Raw genomic sequence first — 13,119 nt, forward strand, 5'->3', positions numbered from 1 at the left:
TCGTTCAATAATTTCTTTGACTTTTCTGAAGTACTTTATACGGCAAAATTATGATAATCCTTAATTGTAAGGCAAGACATGATATATTTGCACAGTTCACGCGATAAATATATATTGCCTATATCATTGCATGATTAATGTAATCAAATTCTGGTAATTAAATTATAAAAAAGGATAAAATTGGAAACACTTTCATATAGTACCTCTTTTCTCCAGACTGATATACATTGGCTTCACATTTTTTATTAATATTATTTCTATGTTCTTTTCTATGTTCTAATCTTTTTTTTGGCAATTTCTGATATATGTGTCATTGTCTTATGTATTATCCTATGTATCATCATGTGAATATTTATTAATATTATTTCTATGTTCTTTTCTATGTTCTAATCTTTTCTTTGACAATTTCTAATATATGTGTCATTGTTATAGTCCTATGTATTATATCCTATGTATCATTATGTGAATATGATGCATATTCATAATTAATATCACGTAATTTTTAAATAATTACGTATTTTTATTGTAGATAAAAATGGCACAGAGAGCCCGGAAGTATAGAGAAGTTAGGAAAAGGGTAAAAGCCCATATGAAAGAATTTTTGAAGGAATTGACTGATAATAATAATGAAAATATAAATGACAATAATTGTCATTTATATGAAGATAGTTTGAATGATTCAAAAAGTAGTGATTGTGATGATATTAATGACTATTGTGAAGATTGTAATAGTAATTTTAATAATGAGTCTGTATCATCTTCAGATGACAATATGTCACAAAGTAATAGTAATTTTGATAATGAGTCTGTATCATCTTCAGATGACAATATGTCACAAAGTAGCAGTGATACACCTGTAAATAGTAAAATACAAAAATGGTGTATAGAAGAAAATATTAAGCATTCATCGATAAATAAGTTATTAAAAATTCTGAAAGGGTACACAAATATTGAAAACCTTCCCAGAGATGCACGTACTCTATTAAAAACAAGTAGACAAGCACTTGTAAAAAAATTAGGTAGTAGTGGTCTTTTGCATTATATCGGCATCACTCCCAATTTACAAATGAAGCATAAATATTATGGCGACTATTCAATTGACTTTCAATGTTGATGGAATACCTATATATAAAAGTTCCTCAAAGCAATTTTGGCCAATACTTTGCTATGTTATTGATAAACGATATCAGTATGAGCCATTTTTAGTTTCTTTGTTTCTTGGTGAAAGTAAACCAGAACCAATTACTGGTTATTTTGAAGATTTTGTACCAGAACTCAAAGAACTATGCGAAAATGGATTTTTCCATGACAGAAGTCAAATGCAATTTAAAGTTGTAATCAGAGCTTTTATCTGTGACACTCCAGCACGTTGTATGATCAAATGTTGCAAGTTATTTAATGCATATTCAGGATGTGACCGATGTGAACAAGAAGGTGTATATATAAATCATAGAATGACATTTCCATTACAAGATGCACCATTACGTACTGATGAAAGTTTTGCTTCAATGTCAGATCCAGATCACCATAAGTCAATATCTCCTCTGTCAGAATTAAATATGGGGTTAATTTCCCAAATTCCTTTGGATTACATGCATTTGCTACCACTTGGATGCATGCGTAAGATTCTAATGATGTTATTAAAAGGAGATCTACGTGTTAGATTACACAGGCACACAAAAAAAAAAGTGTCTTGGCCGAGACACTACACTAGTGTATTCCCATGTACTTTTTCCCGCTGAATCCGAATCCGAAGTCAGAATTGTCAGATTGGCTAAAATTTATGAGATAACCACAATAAAACAATTTTTTTTTGCCTTTAATTCGTGTTTTTGAGCATTTTTTTGTGGTTATCTCATAAATTTTAGCCAATCTGACTTCGGATTCGGATTCAGCGGGAAAAAGTACATGGGAATACACTAGTGTAGTGTCTCGGCCAAGACACTTTTTTTTTTGTGTGCCTGTGCCACCAGGCACACACAAAAAAAAAGTGTCTTGGCCGAGACACTACACTAGTGTATTCCCATGTACTTTTTCCCGCTGAATCCGAATCCGAAGTCAGAATTGTCAGATTGGCTAAAATTTATGAGATAACCACAAAAAAACAATTTTTTTTCCCTTTAATTCGTGTTTTTGAGCATTTTTTTGTGGTTATCTCATAAATTTTAGCCAATCTGACAATTCTGACTTCGGATTCGGATTCAGCGGGAAAAAGTACATGGGAATACACTAGTGTAGTGTCTCGGCCAAGACACTTTTTTTTTGTGTGCCTGTGTTATCAGCTTATTCTATTGAGTGCATTTCCAATGAATTAATTGCTCAGAGAAAACATTTTCCAATTGAGTTTCAAAGGAAACTACGTAGCTTAAAGGAAATTGCACATTGGAAAGCTTCAGAATTTCGGCAGTTCCTCTTGTATTCCGGGATAGTTGTTTTAAATAACAATGTTCCTTCCGCAATTTATAAACATTTCTTGTTACTACATGTAGCTTTTACTATTTTATGTAGTACAAGTCTAATTGTAAATTATCTTGATTTTGCTTCTGATTTAATAAGATCCTTTGTTAATCACTGGTCTAAATTATATGGTACTGACACAGTTGTTTATAATATTCATTGTTTAACTCATTTAACAGCTGATGCAAAGAAATATGGCATTCTTGACACATTTAGTGCTTTCCCTTTTGAGTCTTTTCTTTTTAAGTTAAAAAGACTTTTGAGAACTTCTACTCAACCATTACAGCAAATAGTGAAAAGGCTGTCAGAAAGTTCACATGTATTAGCTACAGAAAACAAAAAACTATTAAATGATTATACAACAGATAAAAAATTTCGCTATCATGTTGTATTAAATTCAAGTCATTCCGATGGACCTCTAATTAATTTTCCTTGTCATGTACAACAATTCAAGAAGGTAAAAAGCACTGCCTTCATTTTATCAACGTTTTCCGGGAATAACTGTGTCACCATGAAAGACAATAACATTGTAGTAATTTACAATTTTGTGACATTGAATAAGGATATATATATTATTGGATTAAAATATCTGCAAATAGAAGATATGTACAGTTATCCGTGTCCTTCGTCACTTTTGAAAATATTTAAAGTTTCATCTCTATCCAAAAACTATGAAGCTTGGAATATCAGTTCTGTTTTCTGTAAAAATGTTCTTTTGAAACAGTCTCTTTTTTCGGTATGTCTTCCTCTTCTGCATACACCGTGATAGAAGAAAGGTATATACTAAGATTAGAGATTGTTTTTATTATAATATCTACAATTATGTAATATTTTATGTTTTCTTTTTATTTATAGATAAGAATGTTTTCTGTAGTGGATTTTCCTGAAGAAGAAACTTGTGAAGTGATACCAACTTCCTGGTTGACTGATGGAAATCATAAAACTTTTTATCCTCAATATAAAGGAACTCGATTTTGGAAAGCAGTTACAACTTTCGAAACACCAAAATCATATTGGAAGACACATTCATGTCGAGTTTTGTATCAAACAGGTAAATATATTTTTGAATAGATTTATAATATTGACTGTTAACATAATTTTCAAAATTAAAATTTGATTTTTATTTTATTATCTCTTTTCTCACAAAAACTGAAAATTCTGTTTGATACGAAATTAATTAGTATAATTTGCAGATCTGTTAACAAAAGCTAAATCAAAAAGAGATGGATATCAGTATTTAGATACTGATGAAATTCAAACAGGCACGGATCAGGTGCCTGATGAGGTAATCGCCGAGAACCAATTAAAGAAAAGAAAACGCTTTCCAAATCAGCGTTATGCTGATGTATCTGCATCTGAAAGGTCATCTAATGAAGCATCTTCAGCATCTTCATCTAGTGAAACTGATGATATGACTATTTCAAAGAACAAAAAGAAAGGCAAACTTTTACCAGAACCGGAACCTATTCGGTTACCGGCTAATAAAAATATCCAAAGTAAGTTAAAATATTTTTATGTTTTTAGTAAATTATAGAATTTTTTGATAGCTTTTTTTGACTTATGTTTATAGATAAAGAAATGAGTTCGCATTATTCTTCTGTACTTACTAATTGTAAGACCCCGGCAAGAGTACAATCGCGAGCAAGTACAAGTTCATCTGAAGGTAAAATAAGCTTTTATACTATCATGAAAAAATCAATACTGACTATTACAAACATTAAATTGCTGATAATTAAACATGCTTTCAGGTCAATTCAAGAACTTAGTTACTACATTTGAAGATATTAAATTTGACATAAGCAGCATAAAAAAGGACATCAAATGTATAAAAAATAAACTGTTCAGTGACAACATTGCAGAGGAAAAGTTACCTGAGGAAACAGAGACTATTATACCTGCCTTGTCATTGAGGAATCTGTCAATTTTCAATGAATTTTTGAAACAAAAATCTATTTTTGAACTTTACGTAAGCAATTATATATGTTGATTTATGTTTTCTTTTAAAATTGTAAAAACTTTGTTTTGTTTTTCCAAAACTGTTCGTATTTTGTTATAAAGAAATTCTTGTTATTCATGGAATATGTCTTCAAAAAAAATTATCCAAAAAATTAAGGTTATTTTATTTTTGTTCTCAGGTTAATCATTTTCGTCGCCTTGGAGGAACTTCGCAAGCGGATCACACGCGGAGGATTCTCAGACGGATTATCCATAATGAATTAGCACAAAAATTAAACTGGGCAGGAAGAGGAGCCAAAACAAGTCTTCAATCTTTTGATGCCATATGCAAACTCATCCTTAGTAAGTCTACAATTGCAAGTGATTCTTGAAAATAAATTGTAATGCAATTTTCATATTGTAAAATTGAGTTTTCTTATACTTTATAGGATCAGCAAGCACTAATCAAGAAACATCTTATAAGATATCCGAAGAAACAATTAAATCTTGGTTACGTTATGCAATGGATCGAGATGGTGGTCGAAACAGAAGGAATAAGGAAACTATAAATAATAACCAGACTGATGAAGCACAAAATTATTCGAGTTAAGAATTAAATATTTTAATGTTTTATTCTCTTTCTATAAAAAAATTACTTTTTTTTATTTGTTTTTCAATACAAATTATATTATTTTGTTCATATTTATTTTAAATTGTGTACTATTCAGTCTTAGAATTAAAATATTTAATTGTGTAACTGTTTATTTTATTGCGTGTACTATATATTATATAATAAAGATAATTCTATATCCGAATTTTAGACATGTTAATTTTATTATAGAAATTTATTTACTTTTATACATTCGCTGCTTATAATCTTTACATTTTTGAGGTTTAATTAATATCGACAATTTTTAATTAATAAATATACGATGTTTAACTAATATTATTTTTAATAATATTAGTAAATCTAAAAAATAAAATGAACGTCAATACATATATATTTTATACTTATATCTGTTGTATTTACTAATTACATGTTATTTATACATTATAATTTTATTAAATTATAAATTATATAATTAATTATATATATATATATATATATAATTACATAAATTTTAACTCATTCCTACAAGAATACCTAGAACTGTATAAATAACATGTAATTAGTAAATACAACAGATATAAGTATAAAATGTATTGACGTCCATTTTATTTTTTAGATTTACTAATATTATTAAAAATAATATTAGTTAAACACCGTATACTTATTTTAATGCACCGGATGCACCCAATGTTGGTCCATTATCATTTAGGAACGTTGGGCCAATATCTAGAATTTAAATAGTCGACATATGTTCAATATTGGGCCAATGTTTTTGTGCGATTGAATCATTTTTAAATCGTTGGTACAATGTTGGCTAAATGTAACATCCAATATTTCACCAATCATTGGCCGTCGGTAAACCAGCGTGACGCCACCAACATCGGTCCATTGATAATTTGGAACGTCGGGCCGACATAATATAAGTTGGGCAATCAACATAGATCCAATATCAGACCAATGTTTATGTGCTGCTCGGGTACTATTTTAAAATAGTAACAAATTGTTTATTAAACATAAATAAATAAATAAAAAGTAATTTCACTCCACTTCTGATATCATGAAATGGCATGAATTGGTAAACCTTGCTTATAGGCCTATTCTGTAACTCGTTATGAAATATCGTTATATATCGTTATGTTTTCGTTGCGCAGGGGAGGTATACTATATATAGTAAAAAATCTGCGCAACGATAATATAATGATAACGATAACGATATAGCATAATGAGTTATAGTATTCAGCTGCTAGGCCGACGTCGGGCCGTGATTGGATAATGACAGTCGGTTGTCGCGGTATTACCAACCTCGGCCCGTGAGTCGGCATCGAGCAAGAGTTGGCTAACCTTGCTTGGACCGACGTCGCGCCGCGATCGGATAATCATTCAGTTGTCGTGGTATTGCCAACGTTGGCCCGTGAGTCGTCATCGGGCAAGAGTTGGCTAACCTTGCTTGAACCGACGTCGCGCCGCGATTGGATAATATCAGTCGGTTGTCGCGGTATTGCCAACGTTGGCCCGTGAGTCGTCATCGGGCAAGAGTTGGCTAACCTTGCTTGGACCGACGTCGCGCCGCATGTCCAGAAATAGTAAAACCCATGGTAGAAAGAAAACAAGGTATGCTGTTGCGCATTCTTTCTAATAACCAATGAGTGTGTTAGGCCAAGCTGGAGACATATTGGTTTATTGGCCAATAGAATTAAGACCGCAGTTTTTTTAATGAGAATTAAGTTCTTTTTCTGTTCTGCATATAATGCAATTTTATTTCATGTAATAATTAATTTTAAGTAAAAAATGTTAAAATTATATATAAAGAAATATTAAAATAAATGTAAAAGAAGCATGAATTGAACAATATAATAGATGTATGAGGAAAAAGTAAATAATTTTCTGAAGTTTTAAAAATATTGTGGATATAAGATAGGTTTATTTAAATACAGCAATTTCAATAAATGTAATAAATATTTTATTATTTTAATAACACGAGAAGTTGTGTTCAATAAGTTTATTATTGAATAGTATACAAGAAATTGATATGTGAAAATGAACATATGTGGCACGCTGATATTACAGATTTCAATACATGAATTTTGAAACTTTTTTGTATAAACGTTTTTTTTATATCAGACACTAATTTCTTATTAATTTTTCGCAATCTTATGTACGTTCTTGTACGAACAAGACATAGCATTACTTCTTCAGGTATACCATACTCTTCTGGCATTTTTTCCATTGTTAATTTAGTTACAGTCTTAAATTTTTAGATAAGCCAGAAGTTCCGTGAAATTCTTCAAAAATCTTGTTCATTAATTAACGCTGCTTCAATGAAATGATCAGAGGGATAAATCAAATGACCATCTGATACTGTTAAAACCCAATCAGGCTTAACTTGCACTGCTGAAAGTAAAAAATATTTAAGAAATGAAAATATAAAACAACATGCAATAATTTCTTGTACAGCAATGAAGTCGTTAATACGCATGAAATTAATAAAATTGTACCTAGCATTTTCTTTTGAAGATTGCATAAAACATGTTTCTGTTTTATTTTCCATTGAAGTGTCGATCAAATTGGTCTCGGACTCACTAAAACTATTTTTGCTGTTAAAAAAATATATTGTAAATAGAATTTATTGCAATCTTCACATATTATAATAAGAAAACATTTTATATAATACAATAATACACACCTGCTGTTTTCACTAACATTTATTATGTTGTGTTGATTTTGCACTTCCTTTAGCACTTCTCCTTCCTTCAATAGTGGCAAGTGTTGGAATTGCATGATCATGAAGTCTTCGTAATTTCTTAGGCGAGTAATTTTCGCAGTTTGCTAAATACGCTGGCTTTGGTTTGTATAACAGCTTGGTGTAAAGTGGACAGAGCATATGCGAGCTACAAAAATTAATTTCAATAAAGTATTAAAAATATATGCCTTAATATTATAATTTATATAGATTCAAAATAGCGTACCGTTTTTTAGGTTAACTTTTTTCTTGGAAACTTTCATCCATTTTAACGCAGTTTCTTTATCCTTTGGATAAGAGAAAAATTGAATATTTTTCTCTTTTGCATTCTCACTTCTATTTTTGCATCCACTTACACTACACATAGGCATTTTAAAAAAGACAAATTAAGCCGAAACACGTTCACTTCTGACGTATGTATATACATAAAGTATATCTATATATATTCAATATGGCGCTTGCTTGGCCGTCGCCATGTCTGCGCAGAACATACTCAATTTCGACCCCTCTAACGAGCACACCTTGTTTTCTTTCCACCATGGTAAAACCTAACCTTCAACTTCATAAATGTCAGCATATATGTTGTCATATATAACACGTCATGGCATCGTCTTATTATTATCTGAAAAAGAGTCGATTTTTACGCGCATAAAAAGAGGCTAAAAGTGATAGCAGCCAAGTATTTATAGAAGATGAAGAATTCGTGCAGGAGAAAGAATTAGTGGACTCGAGTGAAATTAAGAAAGTTATTTTAAATACTGACTTAGATTTTAATGACCCTCATACTTCTGTTAATACAAGTACGAATATAGATACTAACATAACAGAAATTTTACCTTTGACTCTGTCAGATAAATTAAAATATTGGGCACTTTCTAATATAACTGTCTTAACTAATAAATGTATTTCCGAATTGTTAAACATATTACGCAGTGAAGGTCACGTTAATCTTCCTCGCAGAGCGGAAACTCTTTTAAACACGTGTCATGTTCGTCCTACACAGATTATGGCAACAAAAAGAGGTAATGAAGGCTCTTACATTTATATTGGTATTGAAGAGGCACTTAAGAAAAGGATAAATGAAAACATTTATAAAGAAAAAAAATACGTATACTTGTAAATATTGATGGCGTTCCTCTATTTAAATCTTCGCGACAACAATTCTGGCCAATTCTTATACAAGTTTTTCATGTTAACTATCACAGTGATCCTGCAATTGTTGCAATATATTGCGGAGACTCAAAACCAGCTTCCGTCGAAGAATTTTTAAGTAATTTTATACAAGAAGCTGTTGTTTTAACAAAACATGGAATTATTATAGGCTCTTCAAAATATGAATTTGAAATAGTAGCTTTTGTGTGCGACACACCAGCAAGATCGTATATAAAATGTTGCAAAGGTCACAATGGTTTTTATGGTTGCGAACGTTGCGAAACAAAAGGATTAACAACAGGAAGAAATACACGAGTTTTTCCAGAAATGACAGCTGCACTACGAACACATAAATCATTTAAACGCCAAAGTCAACCACGTCATCATAAAGAAAATGAAACTTCACCATTATTATTAATACCGAATTTTGACATAATTCATGGTGTGATCTTAGATTATATGCATTTATTTTGTATTGGTGTTACACGAAGTCTTTTCGAAAAATGGTTACATACGGGCAGAAGCTTAGCACGAATAGAGCGGACAAAACGAAAAATACTAAGAGAATCTTTAAAATCGATTACGACATCAATACCTTGTGAGTTCCAACGGAAAGAATACGATCTTGAAGACTGGATAAATTGGAAAACTACTCAGTTTCGATTTTTTCTTTTATATTGCGGAGCTATTGTTCTTAAAAATGTACTATCAGAAGAACGCTATAAACATATTTTACTTTTAATTGTAGCTTGCAGAATATTATGTAATTCAGCTAAAGCTGACAATTATGTTTCATACGCTAGAGAATTACTTAGAAAATTTTTTTATCTAATGCCAACATATTATGACATTGAAAGTCAGAGTATGAATTTTCATAATTTGATCCACATAGCTGATGATGTTGAATACATGCAAACTTCTTTAAGTTATTTCTCGGCTTTTCCTTTTGAAAACATGTTAGGAAAATTAAAAAAATTGATTCGTGCTCCCAAAAGTCCATTGACACAAGTAGTTAACCGCTTAGCTGAGCTGGATGCAATGCCAAATAAAATGATACGACAGTGTCATGCGATTGGTAATATAACTTTTGATACACATACAACAGATCAATTAACAGTAAAGAAAATTGTTATAAATAACGTGACGATAACTTCATGTAAACCTAATAATTTTGTTATTTTACGCGATGGAAACTTGTTTAAAATAAAGAAGCTATATGTAACTAAACGTGCGGTTACCCAATTAAATGAAGTTATACTTGAAGGATATACAATTTCCATAAAGGGAAACGCTTTTGAGTATCCACACGCGTCATCAAAATTTGGGATATTTGAGATAGAAAACCGTATAAGGAGCCGAAAACAGTATTCAGGTGCTGAAATTGAAAGTAAATTCATACATTTAAAAGTGTGTGACCAAAAATATGCCATAGCTTTAATACATTAATAATTAAACATTAATTTAATATAACAAAGTTAGAATATAATATAAATAAATAATTTAACATAATATAACAAAGTTAAAATATAATATAAATACATAATTTAATATAATATAACAAAGTTAAAATAAAATATAAATAAAAAAGACATAAGGAATATATATATATATAATATATGTATAAAATATGTGAGTGTGTAAGTGTGTAAAAGACTGTATAGCAGCACGTTGAACTGTATATTACGTCGTTCCATTATTGGCTAACGTTTTATTTATTTATATCCATCAGATGTATAACCTCTTCCATAACTTCTTCCGTAACCTCCTTTTTAATTTCGTACTTTACTCTCGATTTTATTCATATTTTCATTTTATATGTTCCAAGATGGACCAATTAAAGGAAAATACAACACATGTTGTTGTCCAATTTGTGGTGGATAAACAGCCTAGCAACAAGGAGTCGATAGACTTAGTTCCGCGCACATGGATAACGCTATGTAGAGACAAGTGGATGTGTTACTTTCCAGAGAAAAAAAATTGGCCCAAGGTCGACAGATGGACAAGAGTGTCGAAAAATCCAGAACAAGATTGGAAGTCATGGGAAGTGATAATAATAAAAGAAGCAGGTATGCTATTAAGGTTATCTACAAAAGTATTATTTCAGTATTATTTATGTTATAATATAATTTTATTAATCGAGATAATAATATTTGCAAAATATAATTAAAATATATGCAATGTCTATGTGTAGTCTATGGTAGCATTTTTATAGATAGCAATTATAAATATATTCATAACATTATTCTTTAGTAGCTGATTATGATCAGGGCCAACGTCGACTGAAAAAAGCATATACAAACTTACAAGCTCAAACCAGTACTACTGAAGACACTGATATAAACGATGAAGAAAATACTAGACCTGTGCGTCTCGGAAAGGATTACGCACTAGCTGAACTGAATGCTATACCATCACACGTTCCTGTATTAAAAAGTAATTATTGAATATTTTATTAAACATATATATAAAATATGAATATATATGAGTGGTGTCCATAAATATGTTGCTTCTTGCAGTATTTCTTAAACTTTTTTGTTTACAAAATTATATTATATTCGTAATTATATCCGTAATAGTATAATAGTTAAATTCGCAATTATACAATAATTATGCATAAACTTATTTTTCAGATACAAATAATACACGAACAAGAAACAGTAATGACGATCCTGTGGCAATTTTAATAGACCGATTTGACCATTTTGAACGGACAATTAAGCAGGAACTGGAAAACATAAAAAGAAGTATATTATACGATCTTGATAAGAACATGAAAGATATGAAAAATACATTAACGCTTAATGTTGATCGACCATTTGGTATGCAATTAACCGAATGTAGAAATGACTTAGCAATTACTCTACCATTAAATACTGTAGAACAGTTTATGCAGTTAAACGAGCAGTTATCGTTGGACACTAAAAAAGAGAAGTCATTTGTAAGTTTTACATAGAATTATCCATTAAATAAACATGATTTTAAAGAGAATAAAATATTACATTTTACAGAAATTCATGATGACAAATCAAGTTACCCTATCATAGTTACCCTATTTGTGTGTGTGTGTGTGTGTGTGTGTGTGTGTGTGTGTGTGTGTGTGTGTTGTGTGTGTGTGTGTGTGTGTGTGTGTGTGTGTGTGTGTGTGTGTGTGTGTGTGTGTGTGTGTGTGTGTGTGTGTGTGTGTGTGTGTGTGTGTGTGTGTGTGTGTGTGTGTGTGTGTGTGTGTGTGTGTGTGATGCGGTTTGGTGCAGAAAGGTAGTAATAAATTATAAATTTTATGGTAGATGTTTTAGTCGACAAATTTTCTGTATCGGAAAAAGAGATAGTATCCAAAACAAGTAGATGGTTCACGGGAGCATCAGACAGAGCTGGAGGACGGAAAAAAAGGAATCAGACAAAAGAGAGAGAGAGAGAGAGAACGAACAAAGCACGTGAATTATCACAAACAGATTTTAAAAATTTTCATTATATGTTTAACTTTCATTATTATTTAAATTTTCATTATATTTTATAATATAAAGTAAAAATATATATATTTCTGGTATAAATTAAAATTTATTAGTGCCTAATAAATAATAATAAAATATAATATATGTAGTGCAATGCCAAAAAAATGCATACCAAAAAATAATATAATAATATAATAAAAGTTATTAAAGCTTACAAATTTCTTTGTACGTCTTTCTTTTATTGCCATTCATCATGATAAAAAATAAGTTTAATATTCTAAGTAAAGTTTGTCGACTCACAGACTTAACGTTGGCAATACCGCGACAACCGACTAATATCCGATCGCGGCGCGACGTCGGTCCAAGCAAGGTTAGCCAACTCTTGCCCGATGACGACTTACGGACCAACGTTGGCAATACCGCGATAACCGACTGATATTATCCAATCGCGGCGCGACGTCGGTCCAAGCAAGGTTAGCCAACTCTTGCTCGATGCCGACTCACGGGCCGACGTTGGTAATACCACGACAACCGACTGTCATTATCCAATCACGGCCCGACGTCGGCCTAGCAGCTGAATACTATAATTCATTATGCTATATCGTTATTGTTATCATTATATTATCGTTGCGCAGATTTTTTACTATATATAGTATACCTCCCCTGCGCAACAAAAACATAACGATATATAACGATATTTCATAACGAGTTACAGAATAGGCCTACAAGCAAGGTTTACCAATTCATGCCATTTCATGATATCAGAAGTGGAGTGA

At 31.0% G+C, this 13,119-nt stretch overlaps 1 long non-coding RNA gene across 2 annotated transcripts; it reads right to left on the minus strand.

The window, feature by feature from the left end:
- Positions 1 to 6,986: 6,986 nt before the first annotated feature.
- Positions 6,987 to 8,190, minus strand: LOC139783866 (uncharacterized). Of its 2 annotated transcripts, none has more exons than XR_011721407.1 (4): positions 7,969 to 8,190; positions 7,686 to 7,890; positions 7,498 to 7,596; positions 6,987 to 7,393 (listed from the first exon to the last, which is right to left on the minus strand). It is a non-coding gene; the product is annotated as an uncharacterized lncRNA (long non-coding RNA). The 2 variants fall into 2 exon arrangements; XR_011721406.1 differs by having other exon boundaries at positions 7,498 to 7,587; positions 7,969 to 8,189.
- Between the last annotated feature and the right edge of the window lie 4,929 nt (positions 8,191 to 13,119).

The sequence above is a fragment of the Temnothorax nylanderi genome, unplaced genomic scaffold, assembly GCF_030848795.1.
Source record: "Temnothorax nylanderi isolate EJ_2023f unplaced genomic scaffold, tnyl_v1.0 TNYL_tig0552_pilon, whole genome shotgun sequence".
In the NCBI taxonomy this organism is placed as follows: Eukaryota; Metazoa; Arthropoda; class Insecta; order Hymenoptera; family Formicidae; genus Temnothorax; species Temnothorax nylanderi.